This window comes from Zea mays, chromosome 2, assembly GCF_902167145.1.
Source record: "Zea mays cultivar B73 chromosome 2, Zm-B73-REFERENCE-NAM-5.0, whole genome shotgun sequence".
NCBI classification, from domain to species: domain Eukaryota; kingdom Viridiplantae; phylum Streptophyta; class Magnoliopsida; order Poales; family Poaceae; genus Zea; species Zea mays.
Window position 1 is genome coordinate 3879971 of NC_050097.1, and position 6230 is coordinate 3886200.

Sequence of the window (6230 nt, forward strand, 5' to 3'; positions counted from 1 at the left end):
GATTTTGAAAATCGGTTAGTTCCAAATGCGGCCTAAGGACATGTAGAACTCATACTTTGAATCGGTTTTTTAAGTATAAGAGACAATTAAAAGAATGTATGATATAATCTTATATAGAGAGAGTTGTGTAAAGACGAGTCCTTCGTAAAGAACTAGTTTTTATATTTTTTTAATTAACTCATTCGTGAATAGACTATCCGGCTGATTGGTTCCTTGTGTCCGTGGCTGCACGCTCGCCCGAGCCTGACTGGTCGGATTCGGGCGTTTTGGCAGTACGAGCGGATGCAGACAATTAGCCTTCAAATGGCTTGTTTTGCATCGGCTCGTGCAGCCCACGCCTTCGACGTGCAGGCAACCAAACAAGCGCTCAGATAAAGTCAATGCATGCAGTGGTCCAGGACAAAACGATGCGGCCAACCAATCATATTGTATGTGTCTGTTTGGTTGGACTCTGGGTTGTGAGCTGTGAGGTATTAAAAAACTAAAAAATCATTTAGATAAAATGACTAAAAACCGCTAAAAGTTCTTCTATGTATATTTTTACGATTCCATCCGACGTTACTAAAAGTATATATAGAGGTGCTTTCAGTTGAAGAAAAAGTTGCTTCATGATTCTAACCCTTTAGTTCGGCTTTTGATTTTTAGTGGTAAAAGCCAAAGCCAAAAATAAACCAAACACATCCAATATCTCTACTACTATGAAAATGTAAGGGGTAGGCTGCCACCCCGTCCTGCCCTCGTCCGTTATTGTCGCAGCAAAAAAATCCTACCAGGCTCAAGAATTGAACCCCGAATGCCTTGAACAGAACGCCTAGGCTCCCACCCACTAGCCAACTCAACTCATGTTAGTTTATATTCAACCTCAACTACGATATCTAAGTGATGAGATAATTCATGCTTAGTTTTTCATTTGGTGATCCTGGTATGTATAATTTTTTACCCACAATGGTATTTTTAACAACAACTTACACACTTGCAGGTAATAGACTATTACATAAATTTAATAAAATCTCAAAAATTACGCATCAGGGGGCATAGTTCACATGGAAAATTGAGCATTATAAAAAATAGTTCACATGACAAACTTGCGCGGCAGGAAAAAAACGTGGATTAGTTCACATGGAAATTTTACTCGAAAAAGGTGGTTTAGTTCACATGAAAAAAACACAGGAGGGAAAATGTGGATTAACTACATGGTAGTTTTATATGTTTAGGCTCATTCGAAATGCAGAAATTTTAGAAAAAATCGATTTATGATAAAGCCAAAAAGATACCTCATTGAAGCTTAATTTTCTGCATTTTACCAAAAATTGTCTGAAATCATCTACTTGGAGGACTGCGTCCTTTGTCATCTATAGTCAATAATGGAGGGCATGTTTTTTCCTTGCCATTCACAACAGTCGAGGAAAAGCTTGAGTTGTATTGCAACATTAGGGTCGTAGTATATGATGTGATATCTGTCTCATAATTGTGATAGATATTTTTAACAACAACTTACACACTTGCAGGTGATAGACTATTGCATAAATTTAATAAAATCTCAAGATCATCTAAAGTGTCAATCTGGAGGTCGTGTCCACATAGAAAATGCTTTTCAGTTCAACTTTCTAAAGCGAGACGGTGATGTTGAAACTAAAACAGACGAGCTATATCCAATTAAAGACATGTCACAAATATGTAGTGTTGAATGAAGGGTTTTACTTTACCTAGACCATGACATGGTAAATATGAGTTTGAAATTTACACGGTTATTGTTTGCATGTATTTTATTTTTTATGTAATATTTATAATTGTTTTGTAGGTGTATCCAATTAAAGACATGTCACAAATATGTAGTGTCTCCTTGTCTCCCTCTCCTCCTGCGGTGATAGCTTCCTCGAGGAGATGAGCGCACCGCCCCCCACGATCGGCCTACCTCCGTCGTCCCCGCGTGCACCACCACCATCGGGTGGGAGAGGCAGTAACGACTCGCCCGAGGCCAACCCTCGGTGGGAGGGGCAGTTATGACTTGCCCAAGGCAAAGCCAAAATAGGACAGGCAGTCACGACTCTTCCTAGACCACTCTCGGGCGAGAGACACAGTCACGACTCGTCCGAGGCCAAGCCTAGGCGGGACAGGCAGTAACGATTTGCCTGAGGTCATCCGCGGGCGGGACAGATAGACATGACTCGCCCAACGCCAACCCCCCGGGTGGGATACACAGTTACAGCTCGCCTGAGGCCAACCCCGGTGGGATACAAAGTTACAACTCGCCCGAGGCCAAGGCAAGACAAAACAGGCAGTCCGCCCGAGGCAACCCTCGGGTGGGAGAGGCAGTCACGACTCGCCCGAGGCCAAGCCCGGGCAGGACAGGCAGCCACGACTAGCCCGAGGCCATCCTCTGGCGAGACAGGCAGTCACGACTCGCCAGAAGCCAACCCCCGACGGGAGACACAATCACGACTCACCCAAGACCAAGCCCTGGCTGGACAGTTAGCCACGACTCACCTGAGGCCATCCTCGGGTGGGATAGGCAGTCACGACTCGCCCGAGGACAACCTGGGGTGGGAGAAGTAGTCACGACTCGCCCGTGGCCATCATTAGGCGGGACAGGTAGTGAAAGGGAAATGTGCCCTTGGACCATTTCTAAGTATTTTGGTGATTTAGTGACCAATACAAGTGCCTAAGTATAAAATGGTGAACAAAGTACAAATCAAGGATAAAGGTATGTTTCTCAGACTTGGTACATTGTTTTAGAGACTAATGTATTGTGTCTAAGTGCTGGAAACAGGAAAAATCGAATTGGAAATGAGATGGCTTTGTTCAGCCAAAGTCTGCTCAGTCTGAGAGCACCGGACTGTCCGGTGTGCACCGGACAGTGTCCGGTGCGCCAGACTGGCGTGGGCGAACTGACCGCTCTCGGGAATTCACCGGCGACGTACGGCTATAATTCACCGGACTGTCCGGTGAGCCAACGGTCGGCCGGGCCAACGGTCGGTCGCGCGATCTGCGCGGGACACGTGGCCGAGCCAACGGCTAGAAGGGGCACCGGACTGTCCGGTGTGCACCGGACATGTCCGGTGCGCCAACGGCTCTCTGGCTGCCAACGGTCGACTTCGCTGAAAAAGGAAAGAAATCGGGCATCGGACACTGTCCGGTGCGCCACGCAACAGAAGGCAAGAATTGCCTTCCCAGATTGCTCTCAACGGCTCCTAGCTGCCTTGGGGCTATAAAAGGGGCCCCTAGGCGCATGGAGGAGAACACCAAGCATCCTTTGAGCATTCTTGATCACTCACACTCCACTCTTGCGCACTTGTTCGACATTCTAGTGATTTGAGCCCCGTTCTAGTGTGCTAGTCTTTTTGAGCTCAAGTCTGGGTCTTGTGTGTGCGTATTTGCTATGATCTTTGTGTCTTGTGTGAGTTGCTCATCCCTCCCTTACTCCGTAATTCTTTGTGAACATCAAAAGTGTAAGGGCGAGAGGCTCTAAGTTGTGGAGATTCCTCGCGAACGGGATAAGAAAAGAAAAGCAAAACACCGTGGTATTCAAGTTGATCATTGGATCACTTGAGAGGAGTTGAGTGCAACTCTCGTCCGTTGGGACGCCACAACGTGGAGTAGGCAAGTGTTGTACTTGGCCGAACCACGGGATAAACCACTGTGTCATCTCTGTGTTGAACTCTTTGTGGTTATCGTATTGTGCAAGATCTTCTCTCTAGCCACTTGGTGATTATTGTGCTAACACTTAATTAAGTTTTGTGGCTTAAGTTTTAAGTTTTACAGGATCACCTATTCACCCCCCCCCCCTCTAGGTGCTCTCAATTGGTATCAGAGCAGTTCTCTTCAAGAAGGGACTAATCGCCCGAAGAGATGGATCCTAAGGGGAAGGGAATCGTGATCAACGACAAGGAGAAGGAGTCCTTCGTCAACGAGCCGAAGGATGATAAGCCTACTGACTCGGGCTCGGGCCACAGACGCAAAGATGGGAAGAAGAAGAAGACAAGACGCATCAAGGAGATCGTCTACTACGACGACAGCGATGAGTCCACTTCTTCCCAAAAGGACAACGATGACAACGACTGCGAGAGAAGGAACCCGGTTAATTCAAACTTTTCTTTTGACTACTCTCGTATTCCACAAAGTACAAATGCTCATTTATTATCCATCCCACTTGGTAAACCTCCTCACTTTGATGGAGAGGACTACGGATTTTGGAGTCACAAAATGCGTAGTCATTTGTTCTCTCTCCATCCAAGCATATGGGAGATAGTTGAGAATGGAATGCATTTTGATAGTAGTGATAGTCCCATGTTTATCAATGAGAAAATTCATAAAAATGCACAAGCTACTACTGTTCTTCTAGCTTCTTTGTGCAGGGATGAATACCACAAAGTGAGCGGCTTGGATAACGCCAAGCAAATTTGGGACACCCTCAAGATCTCTCATGAGGGGAATGATGTCACAATGCTCACCAAGATGGAGTTGGTGGAAGGCGAACTTGGGAGATTTGCTATGATAAGGGGAGAAGAGCCAACTCAAACGTACAACCGGCTAAAGACCCTCGTCAACAAGATAAGAAGCTATGGAAGCACGCGATGGACGGACCACGACGTCGTCCGCCTAATGCTAAGATCTTTTACTGTCCTTGATCCTCATCTTGTAAACAATATGCGTGAGAATCCTAGGTACACCAAGATGACGCCCGAGGAGATACTTGGAAAGTTCATGAGCGGGCGAATGATGATCAAGGAAGCAAGATACGTGGACGACGCATTGAATGGTCCAATAAATGAGCCTCAACCTCTTGCTCTCAAGGCAACAAGAAGCAATGAGACGCTACCTAGCAAGGTGGCACAAATTGAGGCGGCCGGACTTAATGATGAAGAGATGGCTCTCATCATCAAGAGATTCAAGACGGCGCTAAAAGGTCGCAAGGGGCAGCCAAGCAAGACCAAGACAAAGGGGAAGCGCTCATGCTTCAAATGTGGTAAGCTTGGTCATTTTATTGCTAACTGCCCCGACAATGATAGTGATCAGGATCAAGGGAACAAGAGGGAGAAGAAGAAGAACTATAAGAAGGCAAAGGGCGAGGCGCATCTAGGCAAGGAGTGGGATTCAGATTGCTCCTTGAAAGGGAATTAGGCTTACACCTAGTTCCTAAATAATTTTGGTGGTTGAATTGCCCAACACAAGTAATTGGACTAACTAGTTTGCCCAAGTGTATAGATTATACAGGTGTAAAAGGTTCACACTCAGCCAATAAAAAGATCAAGTTTTGGATTCAACAAAGGAGAAAAAGGCAACCGAAGGCACCTCTGGTCTTGGGGCACCAAACTGTCCGGTGTACACCGGACAGTGTCCGGTGCACCACCGGACAGTGTCCGGTGCACCAGAGGACTCCAACTCGAACTCGCCACCTTCGGGAATTTCTCAGGCCGGCGCGCTATAATTCACCGGACTGTCCGGTGCCCCAAGGGAGCGCGGCCTCAGGAACTCGTCAGCTTCGGGAATCTCCAACGGCTAGTCCGCTATAATTCACCGGACATGTCCGGTGTGCACCGGACTGTCCGGTGCAACTCCGGAGCAACGGCTATCTCCGCACCAACGGCTACCTGCGGCGCATTAAATGCGCGCGCAGCGCGCGCAGAAGTCAGGCGTGCCCATTCTGGCGCACCGGACAAGGAACAGTACATGTCCGGTGTGCACCGGACATCCAGGCGGGCCCAGAAGTCAGAAGCTCCAACGGTCAGAATCCAACGGCAGTGATGACGTGGCGGGGGCACCGGACTGTCCGGTGCGCCATCGAACAGACAGCCTCCCAACGGCCACTTTTGGTGGTTGGGGCTATAAATACCCCAACCACCCCACCATTCATTGCATCCAAGTTTTCCACTTCCCAACTACTACAAGAGCTCTAGCATTCAATTCTAGACACACCAAAGAGATCAAATCCTCTCCAAATTCCACACAACGCCCTAGTGACTAGAGAGAGAGATTTGCTTGTGTTCTTTCGAGCTCTTGCGCTTGGATTGCTTTCTTCTTTCTTGATTCCTTCATTGCGATCAAACTCACTTGTAATTGAGGCAAGAGACACCAAACTTGTGGTGGTCCTTGTGGGAACTTTGTGTTCCAAGTGATTGAGAAGAGAAAGCTCACTCGATCCGAGGGATCGTTTGAGAGAGGGAAGGGTTGAAAGAGACCCGGCCTTTGTGGCCTCCTCAACGGGGAGTAGGTTTGCAAGAACCGAACCT